The following is a 10,301-nucleotide window of genomic DNA, read 5'->3' as shown; positions in this document are numbered from 1 at the left end:
GCTTCATAAGCCCACTACAGAATTAGTTTTTTAAAAGAGATTTATTTTGTTATTAATCATGTGTGTGTACGGGAGAGTTGTGAACATCCGTATAGATGTTCTCAAATGCCAGAGGTAGAGGATCCCCCTGCCGGGAGTCACAGGAAGTTGTGAGCTGTCTGATTTGGGTCCTCTGCAAGAACAGTGTGTGTTCTCAACCACCGAACTATGTCTCCACCTTCCAAATCGGATTGAGTCCATTGTAATCATTTTTCGCTTTGTGGGTGGCATTTATTTGTTTTGCTTGGTTGGTTCTCACTATGTGGCTCAGGCTGGCCTCAAACTCATGATCTGCCTGCCTCCACCTCCTGAGTGCTGAGATTCCGGATGACTGTCCAGCTGAACCTGGGATAACACTATTTTGCACAGTGCCCAGTCCTTGCTGAGTAAATGACTGTAAAGACCAGTAGTATGTCAGTTTCTCTGGGAAAGGAAATAACGAAACATAAAATATTCATTTCCATGATAAAAATGCAATCAAAGCGCCCTGGGACAGAGAAAAGGGAGAGATTTAGTCAGATTTCTAAACATTGTACTTAAAAATATTTTAAACTTTATTATCAAAAAAAGTTGAGAGAGAGAGAGAGAGAGCGCGAGCGAGTGCTTCTCATTGGGTTTTAGACTTTCACTATCAAATGTATTTTATGCACCAACTACCAAACCCCTAAAGACAGAGGTTAACTAGAAAAACAGTTAGCTTCATACCTCCTTTTGTAACTTATGTTCTTCGGGTACATTCAACCCTTCCTCATCCCTTGATATTTAGCCTTTCTCCCCCCCCCCCCGCCTTTTTAAAAATTTATGTGTATGGGTGTTTTATACATTTTGGGTCTCTGCAGGAGCAACAGCTGCAAAGTGATCCTTTCAATACCAAATCTAATTTTGTTATCTCTAATTCAAAAATAACATGCAGTTGAGCGTGTTGGCACATGCCACAGTAATTTCAGCAACTTGGAGTCAGAGGCAGGTATTAGAGGCCAGACTGACCTATACAATGAGCTCCACACCAGCTTGAGCTACTGTTTGAGCACCTATTTTCCTCTGAACACTCCTTCCTAGGAGGCCCACAGATACAGGAAATAAAGGAAACTTACAAGGCCCAGGAAACTCCTAAAAATTACAAGATGCACAAGGACCCCCCCCGAGAGACACAGTGCTCATGAGTGATCACCCATGGGGGGGGTGTTTCTGTAACAAAGCTGCATGGAGTTACCTATGCTTCTGTGAGAAATGCCAGTCAACCTACTGGTTCACTAAACTAGCCTCAGCTGGAATCATTTCTTTGGTCTGTCATCTGTGCCTCATCTGGGGTAAATCGATAGTTACATATTCCCAGGGTTTCTCAAGTCTGCACATAAGGGGAAAGAAATCTCTTTTCTAGAGCTGCTTTCAGGTTTCATAACATCCATAGTCATTAGTGATGAATACCTGGATAATGTGCCCTTCCTAATAGGCCATGGCCGTTTTGCTCTGTATTCTCCCCTACCCCCAGACTCAAACCTTTCCTCATCAATATGAGCCAATCAACCAGTAATCGCTGAGTGAAATGATTGCCTTCTCCTTCTAAATTAGAAAGATTTGCTGATTTTAATGGTTACCGTTGTAGCGTGACAAGCATCATCCACTCCCTTTCCTTCAGTCTTGCAAAGCTTCTTTAGTCTCTTTTCAAAATATCGGTTTTGGCATAGATGTAATACTCATGACCCCTCTCTTTAAAAAAAAAAAGTGCTTTCCTTTTATTTATTTACTAGTTTACAGTGCTGAGAATTGAACCAAGGGACTCATATTTGCTAGTCAAATACTCTACCCCCAGCCCCGGTCCTGGGACCTTTGAGGTAGGGATTGGAAAGATTCATCTGTTCTGACTTTAGCAAAGCTTGCCTCAGCACCCTCCTCTTCTTCCTCCCCTTCCTTCTGTATGGAGATCAAACCAGGGCCTCACACATGCCACCCAGCACTCTGCTGATGAGCCATTTATCATGCCTGTCTGCTTCTCTCTCCTCATGCCTGCTGAACTGTGTCCTCTTTTCTATCACTGGTGCAGTCTTCCTGGAAACCCCCAGCCCCTTCCCTTTTGGGGCCAGTTTCATGGTGTTTTCAACATCTGTTATGTTTTAGAGGAACCCTCGCCCGGAATAGAAGTTCCTTCCAGACCACGATATAAAATCCCTGTAAAAGCAAATGAACGAACATACAGTGAGGAAACACATTTCCTAAGGAGGCTTCCCTGGAAGTGGGCTGCTGCAGTAAGTGGAGGCATCTGCCTGTCGTTTGGTCCCGGCAGCCAGACGGATGGTTCCAGCCGGGTCAAGCCCCTTCCACCGCACTGTGTGGTTTGCTCTCCATGCTTGGCGGACTGTGGGTTCCAGAGTGTGTGTGTTGGCGCTGGCTACACAGCAAGTGCAAACAGCTGGCTTTCTTGCTGTTCATCCCATGCCAAAATATTACTAGGAAGACTTTTTTTTTTTTTTTTTTAACTGCTTTTGCAGCTAGTAACATCAGTGAGTGGGAAATCAAATACTTTATCTCGCGGTTCATCTTAATGCTATTTTCCAGATGTTTTCTGGGCTGCTCCTCAGATGTTGATTTGTGGTGGTGTTGATAACTTCTTTCTATAGCATCGTATTATTTTGGAGCTGTGAGATTTAATTTAGTTGGGGGAAATGTTTGTTGTTTGTTTGTTTCCTTCCAAATGCTTTGCTTCTGATGACGCACAATTATTCTGTGTCTTGTGGTGATTCCTACAAACTGCAAGACTTGGTCTGATCATAGGCAGGACTAGACAAGAGCAGCTTTAGAAGAAGAACTGTATCTGTATCGAGGCTACCAGACACACCCTGATCGTAGGCCCATGGCAAAATCAGACTCTGAGACACATCTTATTCAGACTTCCTCTCGAGGTGCCGAGTAGCAGGACCACCCAGCTAGCTATGAGTAAGATCAGAACTAGGAGGAGGTCATTCTCTCCATGCTTCTTAGGGGAGTCCTAGGTTCCATTGATTCCTTGACAATGATATCTTTGCACAGCATTTTGAAGAGGCGGAAGGAACTCTGTCGCTGGTGTCAAGGAGGCGCTTCTGTGTGTCTGTGGGCATCTCTGTAGCTTTTCACTGCCGATAAATCTCTGCTGCGGAATGGCTCGTTTTGAGGCTGTGTAGCCAGAGACCGACCCCAAACCTCCACCATCCAATCCCTTCTTTCTCTCCCAGAAGATCTCCCCTAGAGAACAAATCCACCCAGGGCCACTTACAGCTCTCTAGCCGCAGTGACAGGTACAGTGCTGATTAAGTTCAGTATGCTGTGAGGCAGGCTGGTGTGAGCTTGACAGCAGTTTATAAATAAGGCAGGGAGGAGGATGCTGATGGTGGGAAGTGTATGTGGGAAAGGGCCTGCAGAACAAAAATGTACTCACTGGGGATGAAGAATGACAACACGCGGGCCAAACCCCGAAAAGCTTAGCTGAAATTCTCATAAACCTGCAGGTAAGCTTACATTATATCTTACAAATTTCAAACTCTGGAGCGAGGCCGAAAACATCAAGCCTGCTTTAGGTCTTCGCACAGACACTTGTGAGCTACAGGCTAACAAAACTGACCAGCAGAGCACTCCAGCTTGGGGGAAACTGGTAAAGTAATTTGCGGTCTCTTTTCGTCCGTTGTAATTGATGGCTTTTCTCTGCAGCTAGCTTTCCAGGAGAAATTGAAACACAACCGCCGCGTTATAAATCCACCCAGTGAAGTAAGTGGTGTTCGGTGAACACCGAGAAGGATCCAGAAGACTTCGCCTGACAGCCCTGCTTGCTTCCTTTACTGGAACATTCCGTGTGGGCTCGGGAAGTGTCCGCTGCCTTGGGGGCAGTGGGGCTTGGGACTCGGTGGTAATGGTGGGATAGGAAGGAGCCCACACCTACACACCATTGAAATCGGCCAGAATCAACAGCTGCCACGAAGGCTTGGAAGAAGAGCTGCTGCGTCTCTCAGTCGAGGCTCGCCCCATGGAGATCGGCCCGCCCCCACCTCACCTGAGTGTATTAACCCTCACCGTTTGTCGTCCTTTCGGCATGCGGGGACTTGGATTTGTTGGTGCCATTATTCTGTAACACCTACCGCTCCTGAACACTTTCCCGGTGGGTAGACTGTGACCGTCCAGCTTGCCACTCCACTAAAGGTGTCCCTCTCCCCCGGCCTGCGTCTAACCCGCAGAGCGTATTTACGGGTGGAGGAGCCTCTGTTCCAAACGCCTGCTCTGCAGCTGCACCGACCATTCCACACCTACTATCCCGGCTTCCGGACATGCCACACCCATCCTCCCGGCTTCCGGTGTTGATGCTCGTCGGTGGTTCGTGTCCTCACTCCATTCTTTCCGCTCTCTGAGTGCGGCCTAGTCTTTCTGGCCCTTCCTTATGTGTGAGGCGGGAGGCGGTCCTGGAGTATTTGAACACTGGGCATGACAATGTCATTGTACACCTGACTTTGATAACAAAGTCGAAGATTTAGGTGATCTAAAGAGAAGACAAAACACTCCGTGTTTATGTATACTTCTGGGGATTGAACCCAGGGCCTTCTGCAAGATAGATGAGCATTCTCCTATGGAGCTATAGCCTGTGTTCTGGCTTTGATATCTTCATTTTAAGATAATCTCAGCACCTGTCTGTTCTAGTGAGGCCCAGATTATGCTTAAGGGATAAAGTACACAGACACACACACACATGCACACACACGTACATATAAATGTACTTATATATGCAAAATATATACATGTACATGAAAATGTCATAATAAAACCCACTATTTTGTGCACTAATTAATAACATAAATGATAATAAGGATAATAATAACAAATAAAAGCGGTCATCGTGAATAGCAACTTTACTTTTAGATAGGGGCCCATACAGCCCAGGCAAGCTTCACACTCACTATTTAGCTTATGCTGGCCTTAAACTCCGGGTCTCCTTTCTATCTGAATGTGTGAGCCACTGGCCTGAAATGGCAGCTCATACACTAGTCAAGCTCTCTAGCACTGAGGTATATCCCCAGTTCATGAGCAGCACTAAAGATATTTTTCTTAGCGTATATTTGTTGTATAAGGCAGTGGGTCATATAATGACACTCTGTTGAAGTATGCACTTTGACTTATTTATTCCCCATGGTCCCCCTGCCTCCTGTTTGTCTCCTCTCTCTTCCTAAATAGTCACCTTCTGTTTGCATGTTATACACACATATACATAGGTAAACGTACATCACCCAGGTTCCATATGTGAGAGAAACCATGTGATGTTTGTCTTTTTGCCTAATCTGATAATATCCAATTCCATCGATGCTTCCATCATTGACATAATTTTACTTTTCCTTATGGCTGAGTAAAACCCAAGTCACATTTTCTAAAGAAGTTTCTGTTCAAGAAAGGATGTTGAAATAGAGTTGGGTGTATACGCTCACCTCTTCAGATTGTTCAGCTTCAAACAGCAACATAAAACTAAAACAACCCTTCCCCAAGTACTCCAGGAGTATAGTTCTGCATTATCATTATGTCGACCTGCTAAGACTTTCTGTCATCACTTAGATCTTGTTTGCACCTTAAACATTAAACTGGTTGAAAGAAAAGCTGAACTTCATTTCTCTTGTTTCCCTTGTGAATGGGCACATGAGCTTTTGAAGCAACAGATGGACCATGCTACCAAAGACCAGCATGTGGGAACCTACCAGCTGTTGGTTAGGATCATAACTCCTAGAGGACTATTCCTGCAGAGGGAGGGCACGGTGAATCACAGAGTGTAAACATTCTGTCCTACTCCCTGGGTCCACTCACTACCCACAATGTTCTCTGAGGCTGAGCCAGAGTTAGCTGCTGTACTCTTCAGGGTCAGCTATCTAGATAATTCCTGTCTTTGGGGGTCTAGTTAAAAAGATACCTGGTCATCCGAGTGGCGGTGCACACACCTTTAATCCTAGCATTCGTGAGGCAGACACAGGTGGATCTCTGTGAGTTCCAGGTCAGCATAGTCTACAAAAAGAGTTCCAGGACCTGTCTCAAAACAAACAAGCAAGCAAGCAAGCAAGCAAGCAAGCAAGCAAGCAAGCAAGCAAGCAAACATGCTTTGGATTTGTCCATGCCTGAATGTCCGTAAGGAGTCCTGATTTTCCCACAGCACATTGTGCTTTTACGTTTCTCGGGACACCAACCTCTCTCTACCTTTCATATTTTCAGGTATGTCCCTGAGCAGTGTGGTTCAGGCACCTGCACTTTCATCACAGATTGGATTGTTTGTATGATCTGGGTAGCTATCTTTTTCAGTTGTCAGTAAACTGCTAACAACAATTGTCTCATGAGATTTTTTTAAAAAAAAATTGTGAGCATTAACTGAGGTAATATAATGTATGAACCCAGCTGCCGGCTCTCAGTAAGTGGTCAAAATGTATGAGTTATTGTCATTCTTTCTATTACTGCTTTAGTTGTTTTTTCTAGGCTACGATTTCATCAAGTGTTGGATCTTTCCCTATAGCAGACACGCAAATACCTCCTACCAAAGACTACATAGTATTTTAGGCTTTGTCATGGGCAAATGTGTCACATATTCATTGCCTTTTTTTTTCCTTACAGCCTTATACACTTATCCCATCTCACAGGTTGTACCCAGTAGGGCCCTAGACCAACTGCAGCTTGCAGATCTTGTCATGTGGCCAGACCAGTGTTTCTTGGGTAGAAACTCACTGAGCAACGTTGTCTGACCAAATGAGGGATTATGTGACTAGGCTCTGTTAGACCTTGCCCACGATTTTAAGTCTTTTGCAAATGACCCCTGCTGTAGTTTGAAGGTGAAATGTCTCCCGTAGGCTCAAGTGTTTCAACACTCGGTCCCCCGCTGATGGGGAAGATTGCAGAACCTTTAGGATCGGGAGTTTTGCTGGGTTAAGCCACTGGGGGAAGGCTGTGAGGTTTGTTTTAATGTGAAATTCATTCTTTGAGAATTGCATACAGTGTATTTTGAGCATACCCACCCCTCCCTGGTCCCCCTCCAATTCCTCTAGGAGCCTTCCCCATGTCTACCTTCCAATTCCATGCTTCCCCTGCCACCTCTGCCTCCTTAAAGTAACCCACTGAATCTACTTAATGGTGTCTCTTAGTGCAAGGATATGGGATGATTCACTAGAGTACGGGAGACCTACCAGGGGCCACACACCTAGAGAAAAGAACCTCCCGCAGCAGCCTTTAATTGTTGAAAACCCCTCAGCTAGGGGTGGGCCCTCCTCAGCTCCTCCTCAGCTCCTCCTCAGCTCCTCCTCAGCTCCTCCTCAGCTCCTCCTCAGCTCCTCCTCAGCTCCTCCTCAGGGCTGGAATACTGCTTGACTTGGTCTTGTACAGGTCTCCGGCAGGTAATCCCAGCTGCTGTGAGTTCGTGTGAGTGCAGTTGTCTCTGTTAAGCTCAGGAGACACTGTCGCACAGCAATCCTCCCTGACACCCCCCCACCCCCGGCTCTTACAATCCTTCTGTTATTTCTTCTGCATTGTTCCCCGAGGTTTGAGGGAAGAGCATGTGATGTAGGTGTTCAACTTGGGGCTAAGTATTTGTCTCTGATTGTGTGCACTTGGACCATTTGTGAGTCTCTGTATAGAGTGCTGTCCCCTGCAAACAGAAGCCTCTCTGCCGAGAGCTGCATTAATCTGTGGATATAAGGATAAATATTTAGACGGCTGTTTGATAGTATAAGTGAAATAATAGTACCCTTAGGGTTTATGACCTCCACAACCCTGGGTTCTTGGCCAGGTTGACAGTCCCAGTTCCCTCCTGTGGAGCAGTCCTTAAACCCAATAAAGAGTGGCTGGTCAGCTCCGTAACCACGTCACTATTGCCCCACTCGGCACATACTGCGGGTGTTGCCAGGCCTCTTGTTGTATCTCACAGGGTTCGTAGCTGGGTAAAACTCTTGATTATTACTATTTTTTTTCCCTCAGCAGCCTGCATAGCATCTTCTGGAACGACGAAAGCTAGGCAGCAGAAAGGAAGCTTACAGGTCAGCACCAGCTTGATTTTTCCGTGTCCTGTGACCATGTGTGTCCTATCATCAGCAAGAGGGTCTCACCACCAAGTTCTGGTGGGCAACCAAGAGTAATGCCAATAGCTTGTGGTTTTTTTTTTTTTTTTTTTTTTTTTTTTGAGGGGGGAGGGTTGTCTCTGAGACCTCCCCTGACTGACAGCTTAAAGGAAAGTATCTCACCTCTGGCTTTTTGTTTGATAACCTAAATGGCTTTTGGAAGGAGTATTATCCCTAATGTGCAGAGTAACTCGATGTAAACGCCTTTAAAAAAATTTTTTTTAAACAAACGCAATTTCTGTAAAGTTTATAAAACAGTAACTTTCCATATCTACTTCCTGTTCACACTCTGCTTCCTGGGGGCAGATGTCACGTGACCGCCCAGCCTTGCTCCTGACCCTGTGCCTTCCCACCGTGAGAGATGTAAATGAAAACCAGGCCTTTCTCCCACAAGTATTTTTTTCTTTCTTTCCTTTTCTTTTTTGGCCAGGGTATTTTATCACAGCAACTGGAAAGGAAATGACGACAGCCTCCAATCAATGCTCATTCCCCACTCCATTTTGTGGGGAATTTGAGTCCTTGAAACACTGTTTCTACACAGTGGTGTCTTTTCAGCTTTCCAGTTTCTCTAGCTCCATCAAGCAGGGGAGTCCGACGTTGAGTCAGCAACTCTGAATTAGTTTGGGAGGAATAATCATGAGACTATCATGACAATAATAAGCTGGACTTACACGGCGCCTATTTCTGTCTCTCCACTAACTATAAAGCCCTCGCTCTCATGCTGGTTTTAATCAAACATCTGGCAGACCCAGTCTCACTGTGGCAAAGGGGAAATGAGAACATTGGCATTAGCATAGCTTTTTAATTTTCTCTTTATTTACCACATTTGCATAAACACTCCAGGGAGGCCATCTTATTTTCTCCATTGGGCTTTATCACAACAGTTATTATTACTCCTGTTAGGCATAGGTGCTCAGAAACAGGAGAAGGAAGAATGGCTTTTTCTGAGAGTTTTCATTCCTGGTGATTCAAGTCCCCACTCTGCTTTCTTCATGAATCTTACTGCAGGAAACAATATGAGCTAAATCTGAAGCACAGACTACGTGTGTGTCTTGACACACTTGAAGTGCTTGTCGTCTCTTATCATGGTTGTGATACTGAGTATTGTTTTATTATTATTAAAAATTGTATTTCTGTTTGTGCACACCCACAGCAAAGTGTGCTTGTGGAGGTCAGAGGACAGCTTGCAGTGCGTGGGTTCTGAGGCGTGAACTCAGGGGTCAGGCCTGGCGGCAGGCACCTTTACCAACTGAGCCACCTTGCCAGCCCATTCATTCTTCTTATTAGGTGACCTAATTCATTCATATGCTTACAAGACCAACAGGTTGGTCAACAAGGTCCACACACATTTCATTCTTCTACACAGTTTAGCTGGGTGCGGCGTCCCAGACCTGTAACCACAGGACTCCAGGAGGTGAGGCAGAAGGATCCAGAGTTTGAGGTCAATTTGAACTAAGTGAGTTCGATGCTAACAATGAGACCTTTCTCAACCAAACCAGACCAAACCTACAAAATCTTGAGTGAAAAACAAAGCCCTAAACCAAGCCAGTCATCAAACCAAGCAAAGCCAGTGGACTTCAGAGTTTCAAAATGAAATGATTCTTCTTGGAAAGTACCCGAATTTCCACTAGGTGTCACTGCTGTATTCTGAATTAGCTGAAAATGGGCAAAGAGCAAGACAGACTTCTTTCTACCCACAAATTCATTTTCATGATTGTTTAAACCATTAGTCTGTCATTGGGATGACACAGAAGAAAATGCTACTCACTTCTACATAATTTTGCATAAATTGTCACCTGCAACTTTTGTTCAGGTATGGCAAAAAATCTTATTAGGGAAGCTTACTCAATACTAGTCTTTTGTGTATTTAGAAAAACAGTCATAAGGAATACTTAGAGATAAAAATTTAAGGGATGCAAAAAATTAAACAAATGGTGTAAATAAACTTTAGGAAATGCTATATTTTGACAATATGATTATTGTTTTTAGTTAAGATAACTATTATTGATGGGTATGATGGTTCAGTCTTATAACTTTGGCTATAGAATGAGACCTTGCCTCAAAAACTAAAAAAAAAAAAAAAAAAAAAAAACTAAAAAAAAAAAAAAAAAAAAAAAAAAAGCAAAATTCTGCAGTAACAAACCCAAGTCTTGAAAGGAAAGAAAACGT

The sequence above is a fragment of the Meriones unguiculatus genome, chromosome 10, assembly GCF_030254825.1.
Source record: "Meriones unguiculatus strain TT.TT164.6M chromosome 10, Bangor_MerUng_6.1, whole genome shotgun sequence".
NCBI classification, from domain to species: Eukaryota; Metazoa; Chordata; class Mammalia; order Rodentia; family Muridae; genus Meriones; species Meriones unguiculatus.
The sequence above is the reverse complement of the archived record's forward strand: the minus strand, read 5'-3'. Positions refer to the sequence as shown.